At 45.6% G+C, this 12044-nt stretch overlaps 1 pseudogene; it reads left to right on the forward strand.

Annotated features, from left to right (window-relative positions):
* The first annotated feature begins 258 nt into the window (after positions 1-258).
* On the forward strand, positions 259-1973 carry LOC147701111 (putative G protein-coupled receptor 33; annotated as a pseudogene).
* The last annotated feature ends 10071 nt before the right edge of the window (positions 1974-12044 follow it).

Consider the following 12044-nt stretch of genomic DNA (forward strand, 5'->3'; position numbering starts at 1 on the left):
CTTTGCCTGTGAGTCTAAAAATATGGACTATATTTAAGGTGTGAGATACCTAAGTGCTGTTGAGTGATGAATTGTCTCAGTTGTACATAAAATATGCGTTTTCAGTTTGGGGCTAAAATTGAAATAAGGCTTAAACCACGTACAATACAACGAAAAGACTATTAACAAAACGGTTTAATATTCAAGCTTTAAAAAGCATCTATATGGAAGTTATTTGGTTTGACTGCAGTCTCTTGCACTTTTCTTCCCAATAGAACTATGGACGACAGAATGATGACACTTTCCTCTCTGTCCGAAGCCTCCACTTAAAGTGATGTTACAGTTTTTGAAGAATCCACCGCGACCACTCTCCTGGAATCTGAGACATTGACACCTGGTGAGAGCATTGCCTCAGAAGTCTCCTCCCTGGCAACTGTGGGGGAATCTGTGCACTTTACACCTGGCCATATGGTCACATCAATAGAATCCACACTGGCCCCTCTCCTGGAATCTCTTAAATACGCCTATAGTACTCATGCCACATCAGAAGAATCGCCCTGGGCCACACTTTTGGAAACCCTGAACTCAACAGCTATTGCTGTTGTTACATCAGAGGACTCAACCATGTTGGATTACATGAACTCCACAACTGTTGATATTGACATTTCTGGTGACTCCACCCTGGTCTCTATTCTTGAATCTGTAACATCACCGGACAGCAACGGGCCCTCCACTTCTGAATGCCTATCTGTCCTCTCCATTCTGTTAGCCGTGTTCCTTTTGATCACATTCACCATTGGGATTCTGGGAAACAGCTTCTATCTGTGGATTTTGGGTTGGAAGATGAAGTCGATGGCCAGCACCATTTGGTTCCAGCACCTCATCTCGGCTCACCTGCTTTCCACCTTGGTCATTCCATTTCAGGCCATCTTTTTGCTGATGGATTGCCAATGGATCTTTGGAACAACTCTCTGCAAGCTAGTCAACTTTGTAGTATCTTTCAGCATGTATGCATCTGTCTTCCTGCTCACAGTCATCAGTGTTGACCGGTGTCTGCTAGTGGTGGTTCCACTGTGGACCAAATCTCACAGGACAACCAAAAGAGCTTCAATAGTTTGCTTTTCTGTTTGGATGCTGGCCTTAGCATTCAGTTTACCCTACTTGGTGTTCCGAAAAACCTTTGTCGCTGCCAACAATAAAATAACCTGCTTCAATGATTATGCCCTTTCCGATGATTGGATTACTCCTGAGATACAAGACCTAAGGAGAAGAGTCCATTTGTCAATGTTCATCCTCCGGCTTGTGATGGGTTTCCTTTTACCGTTCTCAATAATAATAGCTTGCTATTTGAAATTAGCTGTGACGCTCAAGGCTGGGAACCATAACAAGACTAACAAACCATTCAAGGTGATTGTTACAGCTGTCACCTCTTTCTTTGTGTGCTGGCTGCCTTACCATATCTATAGCGGCTTGATCATCTACCGAGAGTCTGTCAGCCAGTTATTTCTCCTTCTGGTTATGTTCTTCACCGTAGTGCTATGCTGCATCAATGCTGGCTGCACCCCAATCATGTACCTGTTCATTGGAGAGACATTTAGAGATCTGTTCAAGGCATCCATCCATTCCTTGTTCAGCAAAGCGTTTGCTGAAGAAACACTACATAATGACTTGGAAAATGAGAGGAAGCCCTATGAGTTCCCAACCTCCGGCCAAAGCCAAGTGACCAATCTATTGCAACTAGAGTCTTCTGTATGAATGGCCTTTTCTTCTGATCACATGTGATTGACACTTCTTGTAATACTGAGGCAATAGGATGTAGCTTGATCTTTAGAAACCTCATCTCCTTCACCAAAGAATACGTTGTACTGGTGGTATATCAGGTTACTGGCGTTGGGAAAATATTCTAGTTCACATAAGCCAGCAGTCGATGAAAATAAAAATAAGATAGTGATAATAGGAACCTGAGGTCTAACAACTCCCCAAAAAGGTTTGTGGAAGAGCTGCCTTTAAACTGTTAAAATCCTAGACATATTTAGAAGAAACAGTGACTAATAATCCCAATTACGGAAGTCTTAACTTGGTCTAAGATGTTCCACACCATTGGAGACTTTCAGACTGGAACTGGATTTGACTACAGTGACTTATGTTTTCATCAAACAAGTTTGCTATTTCTAGTTTGTCTCTAAAGCCACTTCATTTAATTTGAAAAGTGCTTTTGGAGTGACTAGTTAATGAAATAAAGGAAAACTATATGAGGGGGTTAAAGCGATGTGTCAGGGGCAAAAGTGTTGTATTCCTATCTATGATGAGGCAAGGACTGGACAAGGCAATTCCCTGGGGAGCTGGAACCCTTTGAGGGTGGTTTCTGAAGGCCCATGGTTACCTCTGTGATTCTGTCACTTTAACCTGCTTCTGGAGGTTAATTACAGCATGCACAGTGTGGATGTGTAGGGAACGGAAGACAGTGAGAGACCAGCTTGGGAAAGAGAGATAGAGGAGAGAAAGAGAGTGTTGGAAAAGGCAGTCTTCTACATAGTGTACTCCCAGATTTTTGCCTTGACCGTTTTATTGGCTGTAGCAACTCAGTTAAAACCTGCTACTAGTGGTAAAGTATCTATGCTCCCCTTTCAACATAATAAAATTGGCACACCTCTAAATGGCATACCTAATTTACCGGAAAATCCTGAGTATACAGTACAAAGTGTACCCAGGGCCTGTAGGTTAAATGTCATCAGTGGGCTGAAGCACCAATTGGGCGAATCTCTGCAGTGACAATGTAAACATGTTTGTTTGACCTGTCAAAGTAGCTCCATTTGGCAGGCCCAAACCTGCGATTCTAAAATTAATTGGTCACCCCTACTTCCCATAAAGTAAGATGCATGGTATTTAAAAGTTTAATGTTAAACATGTCCCTACAGTTAAAAGGCCCTAAAAGCTATTTTAACTGTAGTAGGGCTGGCTGCTCCATTGGAAAGCACTGAGGTACACTGTTACATTTAGTGATGTTATTTCAGCTAGAAAGCAGCTACAAATATAATTTGTTGTCTATTTTTAATATTGATTACAAGCCCAATACACTAATGAAGTCAGACTTGTAGTAATATTTTGGAAAAGGTACTTTTTAAAAGTTACGCTTTCCATGCCTAAAGCCTCTGAAAGCCCCATTTGCATGAGCCCAACTGTCAAACAGTAGCTCAACAGCTCCCTTGATGAGCTGTGAAATTGCTTTCAGAACAGAGATAAAGGCCTTGGGCATGGTTAATGTCCATCTGGAGACCATCAGGTTGTGCTCTGGAACTTACTTATCTTCAAAGAGGCATACTAATGAACAGGCAAATATTAGCATACACCTGGGCAGGGCCTTCATTGTTTTACCAGCCAAGCAGGCTCCAATCACAGTGGTAGAGGAGCTGCCCCCAAAACAGGCATAGAGTGACCATAGAATAGGGGTTGCTCATTTCCCTGGCCACTAATCTTGAATGGGCACAAAGGCTCTACACAAGGAGATAAGGTTTTACTGTCTTGGATTTCTGCAACTGTCCAGTTTACCAGTGCCAACTAGACGTGCCCTGGTTCCTGTTTAAGGACTCTGCTTGAGTGAGTCTTGACCCTCAAGTGCTGTCCCTAAGGTCTTGCACCCATGACTGGTGTCAAAGTGTACTCCTTGTAATGTTTCTTGAAACCTGAAATGTAGACACGTTTTAGCTCCAAAGATCTCTGAGAGACTGAAACAAATCTGCTAAGCTGATCCGATGAAGGTGCGTAGCCACTGGGCCAAAGATTCAGATTGCCCCTTCTTAGAACCTTTCCATAGGAACAAATCCAATCCAGCGGCATCTCGCAGAGAAAGTCTTAGACTTGTGCAGCCCTCTTGAGCTACTGACTGCAGCCTTGTCACACTGGAAGCATCCGAGCTAAAAATGTAACTAAATCCGAAGGTAGAGATCTACACGAGGCAAAAGCTCCAAACGTCAAAGGCATCACTAAACCTCATACATTGCCTATAAAATAATGTGGAGCCCTCTTTGACCACTGTCTGCAATCAATGCTCCCTCTTATTTTTGTTTTGTTCCTTGTATGTAGCAACATAATGTTTGCATGCATACCTTCCTAGCTTGTGTGTTCAACCAAGTGATCAGATGTCCAACTAGGAAACTTGAAGGTTGATAGCAAACTTTGGCAATGCCAATTGGTCTGACTTATAAATGAAAGTGCCTCCTTGGTAATTGATGGGTTCAGGCACAGAATAAGTCATCATACATACATTCTGTTACTCATCCATGCACTCATGCATCCCTTCATCACTTACTCACTCTTACATTCACTAATTTACACAACCACAATAAAATGCATGCACAAACTCAAGAACATATGCAAGATAAAAAGAAAAGCATAAATGTAGACAAAAGAAAAGATGTTGTTGCCAAAAAATGTGAGATATATGCTTGCTACAACAAAATTAAACAAAGCAGCAGGTGGCCATCTTGCAATGGTACTTTATATATTTTGTATGTTATAGTTCCATCTCACTGCTACATCTAAAACCAACATGTTGGCCGTTTTCAATGGTAGAAACAACTAAACCCCATGTACAATATCCTTCCATGGTGGTCAGGTGGTTTAAACGCAGTGACAGTGCATGTTGCGCTACACTGCTGTCTTTGGAGGTGCCCCATGCTTTAATCATAAAAAGAGGAAAATAAATGAAATGAAAAGTGAAAATTAAAGGACTGGTCCACCAGCCTGGACACTGAAGTACATTCATTGTCAGGTGGCTGTGCACATGCGATCATACAAATGTCACTCACATAAAAAGAAACCTAATGTCTGAACTGGTATATATCCGACTGGTATATACAGCAGTGATATATATCTTTTTTTATCACACTATCTCAGCAGACAACTAAGCCTGTTGGACCTAATAAGACTTATTAAAGTACAAATCGTATACCCCTAAGATTTGTCAAGGGGGCAAGAAACACAAAACAAATCTGTGAGATTGCATGTAAAAAAATACACCTGCAAGCGTTAACAGGGCCCAATAACAATTCAACCTTACAGGCCTATTAGCTTTAACATGTGCTTCATAATAAATAAATCCAGTGGCGTCACTAGAGGTGCGGGGGGTGCAGACCACACCGGGTGACACTCTCACATGGGGTGACACCATCTGGTTACGCTGTGTATGTAGCACAGCTCGGCAGCCTTGCCTCTGCTCTGTGTCTTTAAACTTATCCTCAGCGGGGCCCGCACGAATTCAAAGCACATTTCATGTGTTTATTTCAGTTACTTTGAGAAAAGCCGCGAACTGTGAGGGAGAAACCATGGGGGGGGGCGGGGGGGGGGTGGAGAAGGCGACGAGGAAAGGGTTAAAAGAGCAGCAGGCCGGGGGGTTTGCAGGCGGAGGGGGAAGGATGGTGCAGGCAGAGAGGGAGATGGTGCAGGCAGAGGGTGAGATGGTGCAGGCGAAGGGGAGATGGTGCAGGCAGAGGGAGAGATGGTGCAGGCAGAGGGAGAGATGGTGCAGGCAGAGGGGAGATGGTGCAGACAGATGGTGAGATGGTGCAGGCAGAGAGTGAGGTGGTGCAGGCAGGGGGTGAGATGGTGCAGCGGAGGAGAGATGGTGCAGACAGAGGGAGAGATGGTGCAGGCGGAGGGGAGATGGTGCAGTTAAAGGGGAGATGGTGCAGGCAGAGAGGGAGATGGTGCAGGCAGAGGGAGAGATGGTGCAGGCAGAGGGAGAGATGGTGCAGGCAGAGGGAGAGATGGTGCAGGCAGAGGGGAGATAGTGTGGACAAAGGGAGAGGCGGTGCAGGCAGAGGGGAGATGGTGCAGGCAGAGGGGAGAGGGTGCAGGCAGAGGGTGAGATGGTGCAGGCAGAGGGAGAGATGGTGCAGGCAAGGGGTGAGATGGTGCAGGCGGAGGGGAGATGGTGCAGACAGAGGGAGAGATGTTGCAGGCGGAGGGGAGATGGTGCAGGCAGAGGGAGAGATGGTGCAGGCAGAGGGAGAGATGGTGCAGGCGGAGGTGGAGATGGTGCAGGCAGAGGAGAGAATGTGCAGGCAGAGGGAGAGATGGTGCAGGCAGGGGGTGAGATGGTGCAGGCGGAGGGAGATATGTTGCAGGCGGAGGGGAGATGGTACAGGCAGAGGGAGAGATGGTGCAGGCAGAGGCGAGAGATGGTGCAGGCGGAGGGGAGATGGTGCAGGCAGAGGGAGAGATGGTGCAGGCAGAGGGGAGAATGAACAGGCAGAGGGAGAGATGGTGCAGGCAGAGGGAGAGATGGTGCAGGTGGATGGGAGACGGTGTGGACACAGGGAGAGATGGTGCAACCAGAGGGGAGATGGTGCTGGCAGAGGGGAGATGGGGCAGGCAGAGGGGAGATGGGGCAGGCAGAAGGTGAGATGGTGTAGGCATAGGGAAAGATGGTGCAGGCAGGGGGTGAAATGGTGCAGGAGGAGGGGGGATGGTGCAGACAGAGGGAGAGATGGTGAAGGCAGAGGGCGAGTTGGTCCATCCGGTAAGTTGTGAGGGGGTGACACCATGAGTGACGCCACTGAATAAATCAAGTCACTGGCCTGTGTCAGAACGTTTCATAAGAGATAGAACAGACGTATGGGATATCTGTTACCAATTAACCAATCAGGTAAATAGTTTTTGTCTTTGGATTCTTCACTGCAGTAGAGGGAAGCCAACTGTGTTAGGCATAAGCTTTCCTACAAGGCAACCATCAGAAAATTGCAAATATATCCAAAATTACAGCTGTCTAAAACAAAACCTATATGAACTTATCAAGGATTATGTTTAATGCAAATCACTTGTCTCCACAATTTGGTCAAGTCAGTCACCAACATCAAATCCCTTGCCTACTACTGTAATCTGTGAAAATCTACATAAGTAAATGATTGCCTAAAGGCTTTAGAGTCGTGTTATAACCATGTCCTATTAGAGATGTATTTATCTTAACAAATGCTTTTCACAATAATCAAGCCAGGCCTACTGTATTTGTCATAGCATTTTATAATAAACGGATCAAACATATTGCATCTGACAAAACCTTTCCCAGTGAACAAATCAGTTCTACAGTCTTTTCATTTGGCTTCACACCATAACTAGCAGTGTGCAAAAGCTGAAAACCAGCGTCTATATTGTTATAAAACTACTTATATGATTAAAAACATCTGTTGATTCTCTCTCACAGTTGTCAACTTCATTGAAAAAATTACAAAGACTACTACAGGGGTTTCTGGTACTTGCAGTTTTTCTATGCCTGTGCAGGCTAAAGGCAGGGCCACTGGAATTATGCTCCTTGCATTTGCAGCAGTTTCTGTGTATTTGGGGATTTTCCACATTTGCCTCATAATCCATCATTTGCTCCAAAGTCTGCAGATTTTAACAGGAAAAAATAGTTTTCTATCTTAAATAGATAATATGTTACTACAAATGTGGAGACTCATGTTGTCACACAGTGGAAGGCCTTTAGCAAAGGCTGACTGCCCCCTTTTCTGTTCCTTCTTTCTGTATTTGTGTGTTGAGGTGGTATGAAAGAGGTGATCCGTCTGTACAGACGGTGTGGCCCTGAGTATAAGGCAAGAGAAATGCGGTACTCCTCTGTGTAACCTATCTCTTACTTTGGCTAAAAGACCCTGGAAAGAGAATTACCAAAGTGGTAGGGCTGAGAGGAATACATTAGATCATGTTTGAAACTATGAAAATCAGCAACATTGAAAATCTGAGGAGTTTTGAGTCACACTTTAACTTAGGAGCCATCAGGGGTGACCCCGAAGACCCGGACCCTGGTGCCTCTGCACCTGCTTCACAATTTCTGCCCATGCCGCCCTTTCAAGCAAGAGGAGTTTCAACAGAGAAAATACGCAGCCTTGTCAGCTCGTGAGTTTTAAAACAAAGAGTGGCCAAAACTGATAGCCTTAATTTAGTTATTAACCTCTTGGATGTTACTGGCGGCTGACACCTGAATGTTCAATGTGTGCCTCAACTTCTACAGTATTTTAAGGTCCGGAAACTGTTACAGTTCCCGAGGTATTCCTCAGATAGAACTTTCGGTTGCAGTGAAGGCTCTTGGGCTCCTCTCCTGCAGCTTCAGGACTGCCTTTAACTTTAGCTGTTTACACTTCCTCGATTAGCATTTTTAAAGACAAAGGGGCAGATTTACAAGCTCCTTGCGCCTCTTTGTGCCGCAATTGCGTCACTTATTTTGACGAAACGGCGGCACAAACAATGCGACCAATTTGCAACGTGAGGTATCTAGGGAGATGCGGCACGTTGTAAAGCCCTGCTTCACATTATACCTGCGCCAGGTATAATGTATGCAGGGTGGGCGTTCCTACGCAGGAAAGCCTCGTAAAAGTGACGCAGTGAAATCTACAAGATTTCACTGCGTCACTTTTAGGACGCCACTGCCTCAAAACATTACGCCTGCTTGAAGCAGGCGTAAGGAGTGACGCAGTGTAGTGGTAATAAGCCACAAAATCCATTGCTGGAGTTGCGTTGTGCTTGCAACACAACTCCAGCAATGCGTGACTTTTGCCCCAAAAGATGCGTCAGAATTTCAGACGTATCTGTCAATCCTTCCGCCATGGTGCGCCGTATTGTAAATACGGCGCATCTATGGTGGCGGAAGCATTTTTCAGCGTGGCGCAAGGAAAGTGACGCATCTCAATAGATGTGTCACTTTCTTGTAAATCTGCCTCCTTATGTACTCAACAGCGCAGCTTCATCACTGTAGGAGCATTACAAAGGCTCTAATTAGGTACTTTACAAATGCAGAGGAATCCTTTGGGGTGCACGATGTTTGTAGGTTTCTGTGAGGAGAGAAACCTAAATACGTGTGCCCGAGCAGGCATACACTTTAAAGGGAACTGTGACAGCAGCATCATTTTTTTACTTTAATTTCAGAAACTAAAGTCCATATTGATTAAGGATTTGTGTTGCCCTTGCGTCACACATGGTGACACAATGCAGCACAGTTCCTTAATTCAGATTTACAAAGCCACACAAGAAGAGATGTCTGCTGCCTAGGATGGCTTTGTAAAGAAATATAATGCATCACAGTTATCTGCTGTGAGTTACATTACATTTTGAGCTAGGAGGCATTTCATAAATGGAGCATGGACTTTCCTGTGCATCCACCCATGGATTTGAAACAATTCCAGATTTACACAAGTTTGTATACCTGGGATTGCATCAAATCAGTATGCCTCCTGATGGATGCTGTTCCCTTCTCAACAAGCAGTTGAGAAGGGAACAGCTGTTTTCAAGCACTCGTGCTTGTGCTGGCATCCACCTTGCTGGAGCAAGCAGCGGCACGCATGCCATCTGTTTTCAATTAGCACGCTCGCCGCTGCTCGCTCCTGCAATGCGGAGGCCAGCACAAAAACGAATGCTTGAAAAGAGCTGACCAATTTCTAAAGGTCATCTCCTAGTGCAGCGCATGTGAACAGCATAGATAGGACCTAAAAATCTGTTATGTGACTGTTTTACTAGTTGTTTTTTAAAAATTGGCATTTAAGTTGTTCTTTCAGTGCTCCATTTATTCAATTCTTTTTATGGCAGCAACAAGAAGAAATGGTGACCCAACTAAGCACTCAAATCACAGGCAGTTAGAATGGCAAAAAGTGACTTAAACACTTTCTAATAGCAACTTTAACGAGGAAACATGAAATAAATCACCTTCTAACCGGGCACCTAAATTACACTCAAAATACATGGATGTTCTTTTACGTTCTTTTTATTTCAAGTTTTCAAATTTAACATAGAAGATACAGGTGCATTCAAACATTAAAACATATGTTATTGTGCGTAAAGGAACATTTTCCAAACTGTTATTTTGTAAATCAACTATCAATGACACAGCCAGAATTCCGACACCAACAGCTTGCTCCAGATCAACAACGCATGCTATTTCCTTGAAGGTGCTCTATTATTAGCAGGGTTTATTCATTTTGTCAGCATTTCAGCTTGTTCCTTAAAACATCAGTCAGTTTCTCATCTCGTCTTGTGTTTTTGACATGTATCTCGTGTGTAAAACGCCCATTACAGTTTGTCTCTTTCCATTGGTCAACTTTAGTGGTCTCGAGCTCACCCAATGTATAAGCAATGCTTGGCCAGAACCGTACTCAGAGAAGCTCGACTCATTTTTAACTTGTAGTTTTTCTTTGTGGGAAATATATCCAACAGTCATTGTTTCATTCTCTTGCTTACACCCGTAAATTGATCCCCACCCTTTCCCACCACTTGTCCACCAGTGGACTTCTCCACACCATGTGTAAAACCCCTTACAGGTGTGCGATTTACCCACATCGTCTTGGCCATACCCAGTGTCGTCCCCTTCACACCAAGTATTCAGGGGACAACACTTTGTGGTGTATAAAGGCTGCAGTTTACAAAAAAAATGGATCATACATCTTGCAACTTACTGGTTGGTCATTCGTGACCCATTTTATGCTGATTACATATCACTCTGAATATTGTCCACTGGTTTTCCTTCTATTTCTTTCTGACAGCACTGCCCCTGCATGATGAACCCTTTTGCAAGTGTCTCAAGTTCTGCAGGTTCTAGGCTTCCCTTACTACCGACCTTGTGTGCGGCCTTCAGACCCAGCCTGGGCTGCAAGTGCTGTTCCGCTTCCCTGGACCCTTACTTGCCACTCTCCTGCTCTGCTCCCAGTACAATGGCCGTGTGGCATTCCAAGGACACTGCCTGAGCAGCTCTTCTATTCTGGCCGTCATTGTGTGCTGTCACCTGCTCCCCATGTCTCTGCCATGAGGCAGCCCAAGGACACTGTCTGAGCAGCTCTTCTACCTACTTTACTCTTTTCTTTGGGTCCTCTTTTTGTGCTGCCTCCGCCTCGCCCTCATCCACTGTACTTACGACTGTGACGACCGCTTTCTCATGGTGTGGATGGGTTCGAAGGCAATGAGTTGAGGTCAAAATGTGGTAAGGTCAGCCCCTGCCACCTTTTGACCCTCTTGGTCGCCCGCTCTTCTCCTTGTTATTGGGCAGTTCGTACTTTCAAACGAAGCGCCCTAACTTTGTGCATCTTTTCACAGGCTTTTGCCCTTTTCGCTTCCGGTAGTCCCGCGGCCGCTAGGAGTTCCCTGTGGGCCCTTATCTCGTCCGGCTTCACCTCTTCTGGGCGGCGTCACAAGTTCACAACCCCTTCTAGGCGTGTGAGTTCTCCCCGTCCTTCTTGGCCATACCTTGCGTCGTCCCCTATCCACCAAGCATTCAAGGGGACAATAGTTTGTGGTGTATAAAGGCTGCAGTTTTATTACAAAAAACATTGATCATACATCTTGCAACCTTCTGCTTGGTCATTCGCAAACCATGTTTTGATGATTACTTTTGCCGAACCTTGGATATTGCCAGCAGCAGCAGCAGTGGGGGCCACGTCCAGGAGGTGAACCACGCACCCCCTTTTGCATAATAACGCCGCCACCTCTCGCGTCTCTCGCTCCGCGGGAAACGCTCGCATCAGTGGCTGGGACTGAGACTGAGGGAAGGTCAACTACATTGGCCAGCAAGCAACGGGCACAGCGCTACCCTCCCACAATGCCCAGAGCAGGTGACCAGGTCCATATAATCAGCACCGTCACCGTGCGCAGAGGGAAAAACTTTTGCAGAACCTTGTATATTGCCAGCAGCAGCAGCAGGGGCCACGTCCAGGAGGTGAACCACGCACCCCCTTTTGCATAATAACACTGCCACCTCTCACGTTTCCCACTCCGCGGGAAACGCTCGCATCAGTGGCTGGGAGTGAGACTGAGGGAAGGTCAACTACATTGCCCAGAAGGCAACGGGCACAGCGCTACCCTCCCGCAACGCCCAGAGAAGGTGAACAGGTGCATATAATCAGCACCATCACTGCGCGCAGAGGGAAAAACTTTTGCCGAACCTTGGATATTGCCAGCAGCAGCAGCAGTGGGGGCCACGTCCAGGAGGTGAACCATGCACCCCCTTTTGCATAATAAAGCCACCACCTCTCACGTTTCCCGCTCTGCGGGAAACGCTCGCATCAGTGGCTGGGACTGAGACTGAGGGAAGG

The sequence above is a fragment of the Lissotriton vulgaris genome, chromosome 7, assembly GCF_964263255.1.
Source record: "Lissotriton vulgaris chromosome 7, aLisVul1.2, whole genome shotgun sequence".
Taxonomy (NCBI): Eukaryota; Metazoa; Chordata; class Amphibia; order Caudata; family Salamandridae; genus Lissotriton; species Lissotriton vulgaris.